The following is an 18,309-nucleotide window of genomic DNA, read 5'->3' as shown; positions in this document are numbered from 1 at the left end:
GTATTTTCAGCCATATAGAACCCTCAAACTGACTTCAAATGTGAGGTGGTCCCTAAAAAAAATGGTTTTGTAAATTTTGTTGTAAAAATGAGAAATCACTGGTCAAATTTTAACCCTTATAACTTCCTAGCAAAAAAAAAATTTGTTTCCAAAATTGTGCTGATGTAAAGTAGAGATGTGGGAAATGTTATTTATTAACTATTTTGTGTCACATAACTCTCTGGTTTAACAGAATAAAAATTCAAAATGTGAAAATTGCGAAATTTTCAAAATTTTTGCCAAATTTCCGTTTTTTTCACAAATAAACTCAGAAATTATCGACCTAAATTTACCACTAACATGAAGCCCAATATGTCACGAAAAAACAATCTCAGAATCGCTAGGATCCGTTGAAGCGTTCCTGAGTTATTACCTCATAAAGGGACACTGGTCAGAATTGCAAAAAACGGCAAGGTCATGAAGGGGTTAAAGTTTCCTACCTATCAGTGGAGGTTGGCACCCTAAACATTTATATACGAGAATGGCGCCCCCACTCACCGCTGGCTGACCCTATGTCTCCTAACATGAACCCTGACATAGGTGTCACACTTATGACCTGATGGATACTAAACAGGAAAAGATAGGCAGGTCTGAAGATGACTAGATATGTATGTCAATATATCTTGATGAGCATCTACACATCAAAGCCTCCTGATGATCCGTTGGTGTGAAAAAGCGTTGAGGCGCATGAAGTATCATAAGTATCAGTCCCACCCTCTGATTATCATGTCTATGATTTATTTATATGCCATCTTCGGCTGAAGATTGGTATGTTTTGCTGTGATATCTTGTGCTTTGCCTGTTTATATATATATATTTAATTGTGGCTACTATTTCTCTGTTTTTTTAGCTTTTATATCATTAGGGCATTCCAGGGTCAGCCCTCGTAGAGTGGGGGCGCCATATCCGCTGTAAAGTAGGGCGCCAACCCCCACAGCCAGGCAGGGCGTATATCAGCAGGGTACAGAGGTAGTGAGGTTCCATTTTAAGCACGAGCACTTTTTAGTTTTTGCACCTTTTTGTCTTTTGTCCATGTATCTCACCCTGCCACAAACAAAGCCTGTATATTAAGATATATTGATGTAGCGCCCCCACTGCCGCAGGGCCGAGGGGTACCCGATACCGGGCCTCTGAGTCCCTGCTCTGGGGTTGTCACGGTGGCTAGGCCCTGGTCCGTGACCCTGCCGAGGGGCGCACAGTATCTGATAGATGTAGATGGTGGTGGTGCGGTGCAGGTCGCAGGAAATAACGAGGACACCAGGTTGCGGTCTCTTTACCTCTTTACTGAAGATCTCTGGGTCCTCAGTCCAGAACACGGTTCACCAGGCTGCGCAAGTCCGGCCGGTCCAATGGCACCTCCAGAGTTCTCTTCACAGGTGGAAATCTGTGCCTTCCTTCTAGCGCTATGTGTTGTGGTCCTTCCCTGCTGTGCTTACAGAAAGTCCCCACAACTGTTGTGTCTGTTTCTTAAGTTCCCTCACAACTCGATTAGATGATGTTCTGCTAATCCTCCGTCCCTCCCTGATGTCCTGGTTGGGACGGCACCCGTTTGACGGGTAGGCTCGGAGCTCTTCCGGGACCCTAGAGTCGCCCCTCTCCACAAGCTGCCCCCCAAGACTGCATAGGTGATTTAAGTTAGACAGCCCGCCTTAGACTGACTGTCCTGCCGCTGTTTAGAGTATTGCTTGAAGCTAGATATTATGATACTCCCTCGGCGTTCCGGCCACCGGTAGTGCGCCTCAGTAGGGTGTTGCTTCGGTCTTACAGCACGACTCCTACTGGTATTCTCCTATTGCTTGATCTCGTTTCTCACTCAGCACAATCTATCTCGCTTCTAATCCTTCCTTGGGCACCGCCGCTATGCTGAGCAGGCACGGTCCCGTTACGTTCGTCCAAGTTGCCAAGCCTCTGTCAGGATCCCACCCCTGACAGAGACCCTACTGTATCTTCCCCACAACACCCTCTGCCACAAGGTGTTGCCTGGTTCCAACCCAGTCAGCTTTCTCCTCTAACTTCCTGCCTGACCCCCAGTTTACCCACTATGGTGGGGAGTGGCCTAGTGAATAGAACCCTTAGCTCCCCCCGGAGGCCCGACTGTGAAATGTATTGGTGTCTGTGATACCTGATCAGATGAACTCCTTCAGTGCCATCAGACGTACCATAGCTCCCCTTAGTGGCGGAGCCACAGTACTGCAACGACCAGGACTCTGGGGCGCTGCATTGACATATACATATCTAGTCATCTTCAGACCTGCCTATCTTTTCCTGTTTAGTATCCATCAGGTCATAAGTGTGACACCTATGTCAGGGTTCATGTTAGGAGATATAGGGTCAGCCAGCGGTGAGTGGGGGCGCCATTCTCGTATATAAATGTTTAGGGTGCCAACCTCCACTGATAGGTAGGAAGCTTTAACAGGGTTTGTCTAGTAGGGCTATCTAGAGTGCACGGTTGTGTGTTCTATGTGCTTATCTGGTTGTAGTTGTGGTTTGGTTTTAATTGGATTTAAATAAATTGTGATATTTTTATCTGTTATCATAAAGAGTTAAGGTTATTTGGGTTTTCACACTGGAGTTCAGAAAGGAGGGGACATTTGGATTTGGGAGTGCAGAATTAGTTGAATTTATTTTGGGGAGCGAGGAGCTATAGCGCTTTTACAGAGCTTTTGTACTACTAGTAACGTGGAAGCCCCATATATTTCCATTAACAGGTGACGGAGTTGAGCGCGGACTTGCTTTTTTTGTGGATTGAGTTGAAGCTTAATTGGGAATATTTTACATAAAGTTTGGGATCACATTTATCTGGCGTTCTACACTTAGTTCTTACTTTGGGGTTTCCATCTAAATCTCCAAGTGATGTGATTCAGATGAAACCCCCGAGGGATCCACTCACTATAATGAGAAGAAAGAGGGGGGAGGAGAAAAACCGACCAAAATAGTCCCCGAACACAAAGTAATGGCAACAAAAAATGTTTTATTAGGAACAGGTAGTAAAATGGGTAACAAAAACAATGTTGGGAGTTATCCGCTAAAAATACACATACAAAAAAGAAAAACACGGACGCTACACCCGGTACAATTACCCTTATAGAAGGAGGACCATTGTAAGTAATTACCATATGTTAAGTATTATCATAGACATATAGGAAAAGTGCATAGATATTAAAAAGAATTGTTATATTATCTATGAAAAGAAGTAAGGTGCAAATGCCGTAAGTCAATTCCTTATTTTGGTAAAGAGAAAAGTGATATATCACATCAGTATGCAAAGAGTCTTTTAAGATAGTGCTCAGTTCTTAACATGTACATGTTTGTAAGCCATAATGTAGCAACTAAAAAAGGAAGGCAGCAGACTTACTATGATAGGATCGCCTTCATCCGAGTGGCGTCCACCCCGACGCGCGTTTCAGCTTCCTCCTTCTCTGACAAAGGAGGTGCTGACTGGACACTTGGCGGGGACCGAGCTTGTGAGAAGTAAGGTGGTTAACTCCCACTTCACGGACCCACGCCCGCTAGCTGTGCCTATACCCCCAGCTAGCCAAACTGCCGACGCTTCCTACCTGCAGTACAGAGAGACTTCCTCACAGGGTAGTGACCAGGATAAAGTACAGATCTTCACTGTTTTCACGACCTTGGAGGCACCGCTTAGTCCCATCCTTGCGGTGCCTGCTGAGGACCGGACCGTGCATGTGGCTGTTAACCCTTGTTCTGCCTCCTGTGTGTCACTGCATCCTACGCACCTGCTAGCATCCTACAACAGCACAGGAAGGAGAAAGACAGCAGACAAGGGGGATAGCACATGGGGTAGACAGATCAAAGAAGAGAGCACAGACGGGAGAAGTCAGCACATGGGGAAAGGGAGAGTGGATAGGTGGGTGATCACATGGGGGGAGAGATTTTCAACGCTGCAAAGCCTGCCCCCATCAATGACATTACCGCCCTCCCGATGCAATAGCATCGGGCCTCCATCTAGTAATACTATATGGGCCACAATAGGAGATATTACTAATGTCCCCCATTGTGGAGCAACAGAGTTTCCCATTTTGTCACCATACAGTAATGTTGTCTGCCTTTTGGCACTAAACAATAAATATGTCCCCCAATTGGCCACATATAGTAATAATGAAGCCTAATTGGCCCTAATAGTTATAATGTTTCAGTTGCCCACATAAACTAATAATGTCCCCAGTTTTTGTCCCCACACTGCAATAATGACCTCCATCTTGAACCCACATTGTAATAATGTTCTCCGTTCTAGATCCAATACTGTAATAATGTCCTCAAACATGGCGATCTTCTCATAGATATAAAAAAAAATTGATGCTCTCAGCTGTCTCTGCTCCCATGATGAGCAGCATCCTCTACCTCCTCCATAGGCGCTGCCCTGCAGTGATGCCATTGCATTGCCTGCAGCAGGACGCTGATCTCTGCTGGCAGGCGGGTGGCTTGTGTAGGTATTCCGGGGCAGGCAGCTAGTGGTCGTCTTCATATCCACCTGAAAATAATGCCCACACCGGCAGCCTCCCTTATCCAAGGACTGAGTCGTCACTCCCCTGTTTGGAGTCCATGGGCGGTCTTATTCAATGGCTGACAATCTTCCATTTATGACTGCATAATGAAATAGCTGTTGATTACCTACTGGACTCCCAATCATGGAAAGAACATGGACTTAAAAGAATGTTATATTAAATCATTTTCTGCAAAATTATATCTGCTTAGGTCTATTCCACGCAGCCCCTGGATAGGACCGCATATAAGAGGTGACAGGTTCTCTTTAAAGAGGTTGTCTTATAAAGACAATCTCTGCCCTTAAGTCCCGCTAGGGCATATAGACATGATCAGGGGCCCTAAAGCCACAACAAAGTATGAGTAGCTACCATGTTTTTCTCCTGGTGCCCCCTTTCTCTCTTCATCAAGAAGCATAATCTTCAAATCCAACCAAGGAGTTTGTATGCTCTCCCCGTGTTTGCACCGGTTTCCTCCGGGTTCTCCGGTTTCCTCCCACACTCCAAAAAACATACTGATACGGTAATTAGATTGTGAGCCCCAATGGGGACAGTGATGATAATGCCTGTGGAATTAATGGCGCTATATAAGTGAGTAAAATAATTAAAATTTGTATGGAAAGAAGCTGAGCATGCTGAGCATGTGCACAGCATCTGTATATCAATTTATAGCCTATATGGAAACAGGCAATGGATGACTCTGTGCATGGATGAAAAATATTATTTTGAGGGGGAACTCTGGACCCTTTCAACGTGGCCCTGAACCTTTTTACATGGCTGGTGTAACACAGAAAAAATATATTCACATCGTGTGCTCAGATAGCATTTTTTCCATGATTTTTTAAGAAATGGCAGAATATAAAGTATAAATGCACTGTCTGAAAATACCAAAAGGTAAAATACAGGTGATCTCGGAAACTGTGCAATCCAGTCCGGGCATAAGGAAGACAGAGATCAAGGAAAGGAACTTTTTGTGGCCAGCTTAGAATGCGGCATCCTGACCTCAAGAACAGGCGCCCATCTGTGCCATTGTCCCCGGCCTCCTCCCACACCTTCCCACACATAAACCTCCACTTCACACCCATGTTCGGAATTTTTTATGTCTGGATCTAGACGGCCTCTAAGTTTTGTATAGAAAATATATACACTACATAGGTACCGCTAGGAAAATGGGGGTACCTTCCATATAATAAACTGATGAATGAATAGAAGAATCTTTTCGTGGTCAGGAGACCACCCTTTACGTCAGTTTCTCATACCCCTAGGTGGAAATGCCACAAAAAAAAAATAGACCTTTATGCATCGCCCTGTCCCGACATTCCACAAATAAAATGCCAAAGCAACAGCAATGACTGCATTCAATTTTTCAATGGATCCCTTTGATTTCGACACCAGTCCATTAATTTCAACTGTATTATTGGGAAATGATCAAATACGTTGGTGTCTAACAGCAAATTGACCCTTTCTCCAATGGCATAGGTTAGGAGAATCCAAAGGGGCTTCGCTGCCGCTTCTTTTCGGAGCAGATTAAAGGCACTGACTTTTTTAATTGTTTTTATCTTTTTTTTCGTGTCTAATGCATTTTAATCCAACAAATGTTATATTTTTATAGGTGATCCTTTCCATTTCCATACTTTCTTCTAGTTTTAATGTTTATTCTTTTTGTGTGCTGAGAAGATGATCCCTTTCAATTAGTGGTGCCCACCTCTTTGATGTTTCATCCTCAGAGGTTCCTATGGAGACTGCCGCGGTCCAAAGGAGTTTGTCATCAGCTGCTGTGCTATGCATAGGCAGAAACCAAGATGACAAAGCTCTCTGTATGATAAAGTGAGTTGTTTGGTCATTGCCTATGCAGAGCACAGCAGTTGATAGGTAGGTGATATAGTAGGTATCACCAGGGTAATGGCGTAAACTTCCCTGTGTGTGCTATCATATGCATTATAACAGGCTAACAACAGACACCTGACCAAATTTCAAGGCGTATCAGCTCCTGACAATATACGGTAAACGCCCTCTCTGGCAAGTACCCAACCACCCCTGGATGAAGCATTTCCAAGCGAAACGCGCGTCGGGTGTGGTGGGTCCCCGGATTCTATCCTCAGGTAACTATACCTTTTCATGTTCTTGGTCTACTATACAGGCACTTCCATTATGCTAAATTCATAGCTCAAAAAAATTAGTTGGGAGCAGGCAATAATCAATAAATTCACAGAAAAAAAATGTCTACACTATATTAAAAGATAACTTTTATTAATCTAAAATTAACCAGTGCAAAAAACAAAACAAAACACAATACCATCACTAATTGGAAATAGGATATAGAAGGCTGAAGAGGGTGCCAAACCCTAGTCTATGACTATGTTCACCCTACCTAACAGCGGAGGATGGCACTCTGCTCCTGCACAAATGGCGCCCCCACTCAACGTCGACTTTCCCTTCTAACCCTTACAAACCCTGTAAAGGAGGGGAAGAAAGAAAAATTATAAGAAGAAATATCCAGTAATAGGATGCACTAGTGTTTGTGCTAATCCAAAACACTTCCATTATTATATTGGGCCTTTATACTTTATGTTGCCATTACTAAATTGGTTCACATTACTGTGCCATATTTACTAGACACCGACACATAATTTATGCTGTTCTGTGCAACTTTGCTATTTGCATATGTGTGCTATGGTGTGTGATGCTGTGGCACGTCCTTATTATTACTGTCTTTTAATATATTACGGACTTTCCATCTTTATTACGAAATAGCAATTACAACATAAATTATGCATAATGAAAAACAATTAAAAATTATTATATATGTTACGGATTGTACTTACCTGCTTGTGCAATATTATCCTCTGATGATTACTAATATTCCTGGGCTCACCCACCTAAAACTCTTCTGTACCTGGGGTAGTTTATTCTACCTTTTGAATCTTTTTATGAAGTTGTTCAATAAAAATTTACTATTTTAATTGATAGGTATAGTTAATAGTATAGTTAGTATAGTTTAGTTAGTATAGCTAGTTAGTTAGTATAGTTAGTTTAGTATAGTATAGTTATAGTATAGTAGTTTCGTTATTCTGATTGGCTGTCGATTACTCCATGTGTAGGGCATAAATATTATTATTAATAATATAATTACATCAATATTTTCTGAAAATACAATATAATGTGCTTGGGGGATAAGGGGTTCAATACTGGACTGGTAGAAGGGCTGCTTGGTGTGGTAAAGGTTCACATGTTAGGGGGTGCAAAAATAATGTCAATATATCAAGCTACGCCACTAACCTACCCCCAACCCCCCGCAAATGGGGGAAATGCATGCATAGGAGTGATGAGCAAACATGCTCAATTAAGGTGTTATCTCAGCATGCTCGAGTGCTAACCGAGTGACTTTGACGTTCTCGAAAAATATGTTCGAGTCCCCGCAGCTGCATGTCTTTCTTCTGTAGGGATTATCTAACAAACAGGGAATCCCTGCATGTGTTGTGGCTGTCAAACAGCTGCGAGACATGCAGCCGCAGGGACTCGAACATGGTATTCGAGCACGCCGAAGACACTCGGTTAGCACCTGAGCATGCTGAGATAACACCTTATCCGAGCACGTTCGCTGATCACTAGTGCCTAGCTATTATGGGTTGTCACCCAGCATTTATTCCCAGTACAACAGGTAGGTATTTTTTTTTATTTAACGGGAGAAGAATTTCCATGATGAACACTCCGATTTCTTCCCACAGTCTGAAAACACAGAGAAAGGTAATGCGAGCTCTTGAGGGACATTGTCCAGTGGAACTACATTTTCTGTACACTGTTGTGTCATGGAACAAAGAAGGCATAATTAGGCAGCCATATTTCATTCATCCAGACCGCTGGAGATGCCAAGATTTTAAAGGGGTCCTCCTGTACTGCCTAGACAGAAATCAGGTATGTGCATGAGGCATGTATCCACACACTGTCATATACCGCGGGGGGGCAATTTGGCTTGGAAGCTTTTATTTTGGGCTACAGAGATTGCACTTTTGCATTTAAATGGATCATGCTAAGGGCAAAAGCATGAGATTTCTTCTATAAATGTTATTATACGACCCTCATCGAAAAGACCAAAATGAAAGCTTTGGTAATAAATGTTAGTACGGTATATGCAATAAGATGGTGATGGCGTCCATGGATAAGGCACACATGACCCGCCCAGCAGAAGTATGTCACTGGTAATAAGCTATAAACTGGCAGAACTGGTGCTCATTTATTTTTGTACTGCCGGAAAACCACAGTCTTATGGAAAGAATGTGTAAAACAACATGGAGCTCCGTACAGTCTGTACTCAAGAAGTGGATTAGGCCATTTATATCAATGCGTGGAAACTGCCTCAGAGAAACTGGAACCTTATTGTGTCAGCAACCAATCAGAGTGCAGGGTTTATTTTCTAAATTGTCCTGGAAAAATGAGACTTGGATTCTGATTGGTTTCTGTAGACAATGCCATGTTTTCTGTAAAAAAAAACGCTTAAAGGTACACAATATGATATTCCTCCACAATTTCCATGTCCTCTATGTACCTTCTTTTCCTCATGTATATCCACTATCTTTTCACTGTGTATATTTCGAATATCCAAGGATCTCTATCCTCTACTCTTTTGCATAATAAAGGTAAAAAAAACCCTTTTATTTTTCCTTGATGATATAGTCACATGGTCTGGCTACCTTAGCCCTCTACCCCTTTGACTTCACAACTGCTTCCAGCCTTCCTTGCTGTTGTACGTGGTGTTTTCACATAATATGTACCATGGTCTCACGCAGTTACTCTATTTTACTTTTTTATTTTACCCTTTTCCTCTTTTTTATTTATTTTTGCTCAATTCAAAGATGGGAACTATATTATTTTGGTTGGTTTTTATTTATTAACAATTTGAATACTGTATATACTGTTTATTTATGTATTTTTATTTATGTATTTTTATTTCTGTTTTTTCCTAGCGAGTGTATGATTAAGGCTCTGGTTGAGCCGAAACGTCATAATTACCTCTGGTCGCTTTCAAAACACATAGTTGTTCATGTTACCTAAATAAATTCTCACTTTTGCATCCTATACATTTGCAGTGTGCGGTGTACTATATATTTCTCATTGTAATTGGGGCTTATACAGCCCATTACACCAGCACCTCGCTCCCCCATTATCCTGAGTGCGCGCCAATTTTCTTTACATGTTTTCTGTAAGGCAGTTTCTACATATGTTCCAGTAACACAAACACATAAATATACCGATCAGCCATTATATTAAAACTATTACTGTGTCTTAAGTCATGGATTATGCTAAATTTCTGAAGGTGTCAGGTGTGAGTGGCGCCAATACATTACCACAGACCTTAAAGGGGTTGTCTGGCCTTAGGCTACAAGTCTGCAGTCAATCCATGTGACTGCATACTTGTGAATCCTCACATCGCGCATGCCAGGAGCGGGCGGTCATGTGACCGCAAGTATGTGATCTGCATACTTCCAGCCACATTCCAATTATATATGTCCGGCCTCGCTCAATATGCTTTCATTGAGGCCACGCACGTCTAGTCAGCATGTGGCCGCCTGTATACAGATCACATACTTTGGGTCATAGGACCACCGCTATCTTTTCATCAGTAGGACTCGTACCTGTGATAGTTTATGGGGCCATTCACATGTCCATATTTTCCCGAAAATTGCAGAAATATGTCAGATTTTGATCTAAGGGTCAGATCAAAATCAGCAATGTTAGTCTATGGGGCCGTGAAAAAAAATTGGACTGCGTTTAGATGACATCTGATTGCAGTCCGATTTTCATGGACTGACAGAAAGGCGATGGAGAAACTTTTTTTTTATTTCTCCACGTACGAGAAAAACAGATGACATTTGGACCAAACACTGATCACAGTCTGAATAGAATAATTGGTCCATTTTTATCGTACGTGTAAAAATCGTATGTGTAAGTGAGCCCTTATATGAACCACATAGGGAGGAGGCGGACACAGTCGGTGTGTGGTGTCCATGTGCCGGTATGGTACGCATTACGTGTTGTCACCTGGCACAATTTTATTTATCAGACTTTCTTCTGTGTTCTGGTACATGCTAAGATTTTTTCTTCAAGGCCTGTGTCAAAAATTGCTCATGTGGCTTCTGATATTGACTATTATAGGACCCGAGTGTTGTGCCCATGTGCATCACGCAGGCCGAAAAATGGGTTACGTGAATAGGGCTCTTCTCACATTGGCATTAGAAGCTCCGCTTTTTAACCCCCATAAATTCATAGCGCGGTTTCTTAGGCTTCTGTAATAGTGATGAGCGCACGTGCTCTGAGAAGGTGTTTTCTCAGCATGCTCGGGTGCTAACAGTGTCTTTGGCGTGCTCGAATAATATGTTCGAGTTCCCGCGGCTGCAGGTCTGTTCTACAGACGCAACACATGTAGGGATTGCCTGTTTGTTAGTGTAGGCAGCACAGCAATTAGCACACTTATAGATGGCTCTGATGATACCAGTCTCTAGAGCAGGCAGCACAGCAGTGAGCACACCTGTAGCTGGCTCTGGTGATCCCCTGCCCCCTATAGCAGTTTAGCGCAGGCAGTACAGCACTGAGCACACCTGTAGCTGGCTCTGGTGATCCCCCTGCCCCCTATAGCCAGTTACTGAAGGCGGTACAGCATTAGGGCTGTCCCACACGTCCAGATAATTCCGGTACCGGAATAAATCGGTACCGGAGTTATCCGTGTCCGTGTGCCTGGGAACTCACGGAGGCCATACGTGCGGCACACGTGTGCTGCCCGTATGGCGAGTGGGTACCACACGGAGCGTGTGGTACCCACTCTGCATGGTGCTGAAGCTGCGATTCATATCTTCCCTGCAGCAACGTTTGCTGTAGAGAAAATATGAAGAATAGTGTTTAAAATAAAGATCCATGTGTCCGCCGCCCTCCCACCCCCTGTGCGCCCCCCCCGCTGGTCAGAAAATACTTACCCGCTCCCTCGCTGCTTCCTGGTCTGGCCGCGGCTTCTCCTGTATGCGGTCACGTGGGGCCGATCATTTACAGTCATGAATATGTGGCTCCACCTCCCATAGGGGCGGAGCCGACTATTCATGATTGTAAATGATCGGCCCCACGTGACCGCATACAGTAGGAGGCGCGGCCAGACCAGGAAGGAGCGAGGGAGCGGGTAAGTATTTTCTGACCAGCGGGGGGGCGCACAGGGGGTGGGGGGGCGGCGGACACATGGATCTTTATTTTTAACACTATTCTTCATATTTTCTCTATAGCAAACGCTGCTACAGGGAAGATATGAATACCGGCTTCAGCACCATGTGGGGGGGACAGCGCTTACTGTAGCGCTGTCTCCTGCACGCACACGGACCCCAGACGGAGAATGTCCGTGTGAGGTGCGTGTTTTACGCGGACCCATTGACTCTATTGGGTCCGTGTAAAACGTGCGCTCCCACGAACACTGACATGTCTCCGTGTTTAGCACACGGAGACACGGTCCGCAAAAAATCAATGACATCTGCACAGATGCATTGATTTTTATGGGTCTACGTGTGTCAGTGTCTCCGGTACGTGAGGAAACTGTCACCTCACGTACCGGAATCACTGACGTGTGAAACCGGCCTTAGGCCGGCGTCACACTCGGCGTAAGACAATACGGTCCGTTTTTTACGTCCGTACTACGGCCGTAATACGGAGAAATGTTCCCAAAATATTGATCCGTAGTCAGGGTGTGTCAGCGTATTTTGCGCATGGCATCCTCCGTATGTAATCCGTATGGCATCCGTACTGCGAGATTTTCGCGCAGGCTTGCAAAACCGACATCTAATGGATTTATGTGCTCAAATGTTCGGGAAAACATGTATACAGTATATATATATATATATATGTCATTGAGACACATATATATATATTCTGTATTTAGATTTCATTCAGCACGATATCTGTGAACAGCCGGTAATTCAATTACCGGCTTTTCATTTCTCCTGCACAAACCCGACAGGATATGAGACATGGTTTACACACAGTAAACCATCTCATATCCCCTTTTTTTTTGCATATTCCACACTACTAATGTTAGTAGTGTGTATGTGCAAAATTTCAGCGCTGTAGCTGCTGAAATAAAGGGTTAAATGGTGGAAAAAATTGGCGTGGGCTCCCGCGCAATTTTCTCCGCCAGAATGGTAAAGCCAGTGACTGAGGGCAGATATTAATAGCCAGGAGAGGGTCCATGGTTATTGGCCCCCCCTGGCTACAAACATCTGCCCCCAGCCACCCCAGAAAAGGCACATCTGGAAGATGCGCCTATTCTGGCACTTGGCCACTCTCTTCCCACTCCCTGTAGCGGTGGGATATGGGGTAATGAAGGGTTAATGCCACCTTGCTATTGGAAGGTGACATTAAGCCAGATTAATAATGGAGAGGCGTCAATTATGTCACCTATCCATTATTAATCCAATTGTTGGAAAGGGTTAAAAAACACACACACACACATGATTTAAAAGTAGTTTAATAAAATAAGCACAGCGGTTGTTGTAATAATTTATTGTTCTCTCAATCCATCAGGAACACCCTCGCTTGGAAAAATAATAAACGCACAAGATACATACCTTCTGGTGAACTGTCTCGTCCCACGAAGTAATCCATCTGAAGGGGTTAACTAATATTACAGGCAGGAGCCCTGCTAATGCAGCTGTGCTCCGTGCCTGTAATCCCCGGGTGCTGAAAGGAAAGCAGTGATCTGTACTTACATTGAGTCGCGGTGATGCGCCCCTGCTGGATGTTCTCATGAACTGCAGCCTGGGAACTTTTTCCCACGCTCCAGGTCATATGAGGACATCCACCAGGGGGCGCATCACCGCGACTGAAGGAAATGTAGGTCAATTACCTACATTTCATTCATTCGCCGGGGATTACAGGCACGGAGCACAGCTGCATTAGCAGGGCTCCTGCCTGTAATATTAGTTAACCCCTTCAGATGGATTACATCGTGGGACGAGACGGTTCACCAGAAGGTATGTATCTTGTGCGTTTATTATTTTTCCAAGCGAGGGTGTTCCTGATGGATTGAGAGAACAATAAATTATTACAACAACCGCTGTGTTTATTTCATTAAAATACTTTTAAATCATGTGTGTGTGTGTTTTTTAACCCTTTCAAACAATTGGATTAATAATGGGTAGGTGACATAATTGACGCCTCTCCATTATTAATCCGGCTTAATGTCACCTTACAATAGCAAGGTGGCATTAACCCTTCATTATCTCATATCCCACCGCTACAGGGAGTGGGAAGAGAGTGGCCAAGTGCCAGAATAGGCGCATCTTCCAGATGTGCCTTTTCTGGGGTGGCTGGGGGCAGATGTTTGTAGCCACGGGGGGGCCAATAACCATGGACCCTCTCTAGGCTATTAATATCTGCCCTCAGTCACTGGCTTTACCATTCTGGCGGAGAAAATTGCGCGGGAGCCCACGCCAATTTTTTCCGCCATTTAACCCTTTATTTCAGCAGCTACAGCGCTGAAATTTTGCACATACACACTACTAACATTAGTAGTGTGGAATATGCAAAAAAAAAGGGGATATGAGATGGTTTACTGTATGTAAACCATGTCTCATATCCTGTCGGGTTTGTGCAGGAGAAATGAAAAGCCGGCAATTGAATTACCGACTTTTCACTAACACCGCTGCGTATTTCTCGCAAGTCACACTGCTGGTCTGTGTGGAATCCGTATTTTTCTCGCCCCCATAGACTTTCATTAGCGATTTTTTTGCGCAATACGCTGACAAACGCAGCATGCTGCGATTTTGTACGGCCGTAGAAAGCCGTATAATACTGAACCGTAATATACGGCTAATAGGAGCAGCCCCATTGAGAATAATTGTGCCGTATGTAATGCGAGTTTTACGGACGTAGTTTCTGCGCTCTTACGTCCGTAAAACTCGCCAGTGTGACGCCGGCCTTAGGCACACCTGTAACTGGCTCTGATGATATCCCTGCCCCCTATAGCCGGTTATTGCAGGCAGCACAGCACTGAGCACACCTGTAGCTGACTCTGATTATTCCCCTGCTCCCTATAGCCGGTAAATGCAGGCAGTACAGCACCGTGCACACCTGTAGCTGACTCTGATTATTCCCCTGCTCCCTATAGCCGGTTAGTGCAGGCAGTACAGCACTGAGCACACCTGTAGCTGACTCTGCTGATCCCCCTGCCCCCTATAGCCGGTTAGTGCAGGCAGTACAGCACTGAGCGCACCTGTAGCTGACTCCGATGATTCCCCCTATAGCCGGTTAGTGCAGGCAGTACAGCACTGAGCGCACCTGTAGCTGACTCCGATGATTCCCCCTATAGCCGGTTAGTGCAGGCAGTACAGCACCGTGCACACCTGTAGCTGGCTCTGATGATCCCCCTATAGCAGGTTAGTGCAGGCAGTACAGCACTGAGCACACCTGTAGCTGACTCTGATGATCCCCCTATAGCCGGTTAGTGCAGGCAGTACAGCACCGTGCACACCTGTAGCTGGCTCCGATGATCCCCCTGCTCCCTATAGCCGGTTAGTGCAGGCAGTACAGCACTGAGCACACCTGTAGCTGGCTCCGATGATCCCCCTGCTCCCTATAGCCGGTTAGTGCAGGCAGTACAGCACTGAGCACACCTGTAGCTGGCTCCGATGATCCCCCTGCTCCCTATAGCCGGTTAGTGCAGGCAGTACAGCACTGAGCACACCTGTAGCTGGCTCCGATGATCCCCCTGCTCCCTATAGCCGGTTAGTGCAGGCAGTACAGCCCCGCGCACACGTGCCGCTTCCGTAGATCGCCCCGGGGGAGGTGTGGCGGCGGCGTCTGCTCCTCCCTGTCTCACTCCTCCTCACTGTGCGCTCAGCCAGGAGATCCCGGAGCCGCCGGTCGCTGCCCCCTCCTGTAGCTGCAGCGTGGTGCGGTCCGGCAGGAGATGAGGCTCTGTCCTGCCTGTGCGTCCTGAGCTGGGATCGGTCCTGGTAAGTCCTATCTGTGGAGGGGGTGATCGCTGTTATTCGTGCACTTCTACCAGAGCTCTATGTGCAACTTATCAGCCCCTTGTGTGTGATCACCGCCGACCTCCATGATGTCATCCGCTGATGTGAGTATTCAGAGAAGAACTACAACTCCCAGCAGTAATGTGCAGTTCTGAGTACATCACTCTGCTATTCCAGCAGGATTAGTAGTGGCAGATGGGGCTGCATTGTAGGACAGTACTTGTAGTGCAGCGGGCACTGACACTGGGGGGTAAGTCTATACTGACTGCAGGGCAGCGTCACATGAAGCATTGGCAGTGCCCGGATTCTGGGTGGGCTGGGGGTAGTAGTCCTGTATACCCTTGTACATGCCGCTGGTATATGGCCGCCTCATATTCGACTTCATGGTGTCAGAAAATCCAAAGTGGGGTCTGTCCGCCAGGTTTATCAACGTACGTCAGTCATCGGGGTCCGAGCACGAATCCCAATATCCGGACTGGAAATGGGGGTCTCCTGACCTGAGCCCACACAGATGAGATTGGGGGGCCGCGGCCGGTCCGTACCTGGCCCATGGATATACCTGTGACACCGTCCAGAGATCCAGTCACAGTTTTATGGGCTTCACAGCTGCAATCACGGAGCCTTTCCTGCTTGCTCAGAGCTTTCCCTGGTTATTCTCTTTACACTGGGCACCGAGAAGGAAAAATGGTGTTTCCCTGCATAATGGGCGCTCCTCCGCTAAGTCTCTGTTCACACTAGCAGAGTGTGTTCCACTGCGCACCATGTTGGGGTTTCTACTAGAATCCCCCCAAAAAAAACGGAACCCCCAACGGAGCCGTTACCCTGACTGAGGATGACGGTGTCCCTGTGGCCGCTGTCTGGTCCCTATCCTGGTAGCATTCGTCTTTAGATATGCACAAATCCTCGGCAGACCAAGTCTTTTTTTTTTTTTTTTTGTGCATGTGTGAAAAAGACGAATTCTGCCAGGATGGAGCACAGACAGCGTCCACACTGACTCCGCCGGGGGTTCTGAAACCCCGACATAGTACTCAGCGGAGGAACACTGTACGTGTGACTCTATCTGTTTAGGTGGGTATCTGACAACCACTTTGTTGACCTTTTTTCCAAAATCAATGAGCAGAATTGTGATTTCAGCTCTGGAGCATTTTACAAGTTCCACATTTCTAACTTAATTGCTTCCAAAATGTTCCCAGTAAATTATAATATAGATAATGGTACCTGAGAGTATTAAAAAATCAAACGTAGAGCATGTACTAAGGTTAGAAGTCACCACCTATCCATAAGATGGGGGAGAACGTCCCGAACGTTGCGGGACCAACACCGGGACTCTTGAAGAGACCGTTCTGGGGGTCTCAGCAATCAGTCGGTTATCCTCTCTTTATAGGGGTTGTGCACTACTATAGGTGTCCTCAGTCTATAAGGAGGGACCATAATGATTAAGAAGGGCTTGTCTGAGTAGTGGACGCATTTAACCAAAGCCCAAAAATGCCGCAGGTCCAGGTAATCAAGGACCTATAGGGCCGATTCATCATTTTGCTATTTATCGAAGTCCCTTTTTATTTTGTCTTGTGGTGTTCACTGACGTTTTCTGGGCGAAATTCTACAAAGAAAATGGTGCAAAATCAAAAATGCCTTTTCTTTTTTTTTTTTTTGTTTAGCATTTTTTGCACCAAATTTGAAAACTCCTCCAGAAACCTTATTCCAGAGGGGTAGTGAAATGAGATTCAGGGGGAAAAAAAAATAGCATGACACTTTGTAAAAGTCACATTTCAGGAATCTTTCTAAAACTTCTGGAGAAGCAAAATTTTCCAGGAAAAATAATGAAATAAAAAAAAAAAACCCACAAAAAGTAGCACAAAACGTGTAGAAAAATTGCTAAGGGAGCTCTCGCATTGTTTAGAACACGCTCTTTGGCCCAGTCGGGGCTTATCTCTGAACCTCCCATAAAACGGGATTGGGACGTATGGAGCCATGGACTATAATGGTGGTGGCAGAGCGAACTTGTGCTCTGCCGTGCATCATTTTCGGCCGTGTATGGAGACTGACACCCAGACACCCAGTGTAGGCGTACACACCCGAAAATGATGCACGGTAGAGTACATGTTCTGTGCCGACACTGTGTCATGTCCTCTGGTAGCCGGGCCATCCGTTTCTATAGAGCTGATTCCCTGATAAATGTCTGAGGCGCTGTATACCCGGAGACACTGTAGGTTTTTTCTCTGCGTTCTTACGTGTCACCTATGTCAATATTTTACCTCAGAGACTCCACAATCTGCCGACTTCCTGTAGACACATAAACAAAATGACAAATGAGGGCTAGACGGCAAATCTTACAGCGCTGCCTCTGTCCTGGGTCCAGTCAGGCTCCATATGTGTCCATAGTCACCAAAGTCTACAGCCGACATATGTCCGACAGCTGTAACACATACAGGGACACCTTGTATGGCCTGCCTAACAAACGTTACTGTTGTCGAACAGCCGCAGGAGCTCAAACATAGTATTCGAGTGCTCTGAAGCCACCGGAGCATGCTGAGATAACACCTAATCCAAGCACGTTCGCTCATCACTAGTGTGCACATCTTGGCAGGTACGTGCGCTTCTTATTTTAATTAATTGGACTATTTCAGCACCGATCACTTCTCCATTAAGAGGTGAGCAGCCATAGTTGTCCTCCAGACGCAGAAGTGATGTTGGACAACCCTTTTAAGCATGAAGCGGCACAGGGCCTTAAATATAGGGGTTCTTCTATTGATAACCAAGATGGA

At 45.3% G+C, this 18,309-nt stretch overlaps 1 protein-coding gene and 1 long non-coding RNA gene across 4 annotated transcripts in view; one reads left to right on the top strand and one right to left on the bottom strand.

Annotated features, from left to right (window-relative positions):
* Positions 1-18,309, bottom strand: part of LOC143774768 (uncharacterized) — a 104,523-nt gene that overhangs the window by 79,121 nt on the left and 7,093 nt on the right. The gene's annotated exons all lie outside the window — the stretch shown is intronic.
* The window catches only part of LRRC8E (leucine rich repeat containing 8 VRAC subunit E), a 35,143-nt gene continuing 32,154 nt past the window's right edge, over positions 15,321-18,309 (top strand). For both annotated transcript variants that reach the window (XM_077262529.1, XM_077262531.1), the window contains exon 1: positions 15,321-15,526. The gene's annotated coding sequence lies outside the window, so the exon portion shown is untranslated. The remainder of the gene's footprint in view (positions 15,527-18,309) is intronic.

This window comes from Ranitomeya variabilis, chromosome 5 (genome assembly GCF_051348905.1).
Source record: "Ranitomeya variabilis isolate aRanVar5 chromosome 5, aRanVar5.hap1, whole genome shotgun sequence".
NCBI lineage: Eukaryota > Metazoa > Chordata > Amphibia > Anura > Dendrobatidae > Ranitomeya > Ranitomeya variabilis.
The sequence above is the reverse complement of the archived record's forward strand: the minus strand, read 5'-3'. Positions and strand labels throughout refer to the sequence as shown.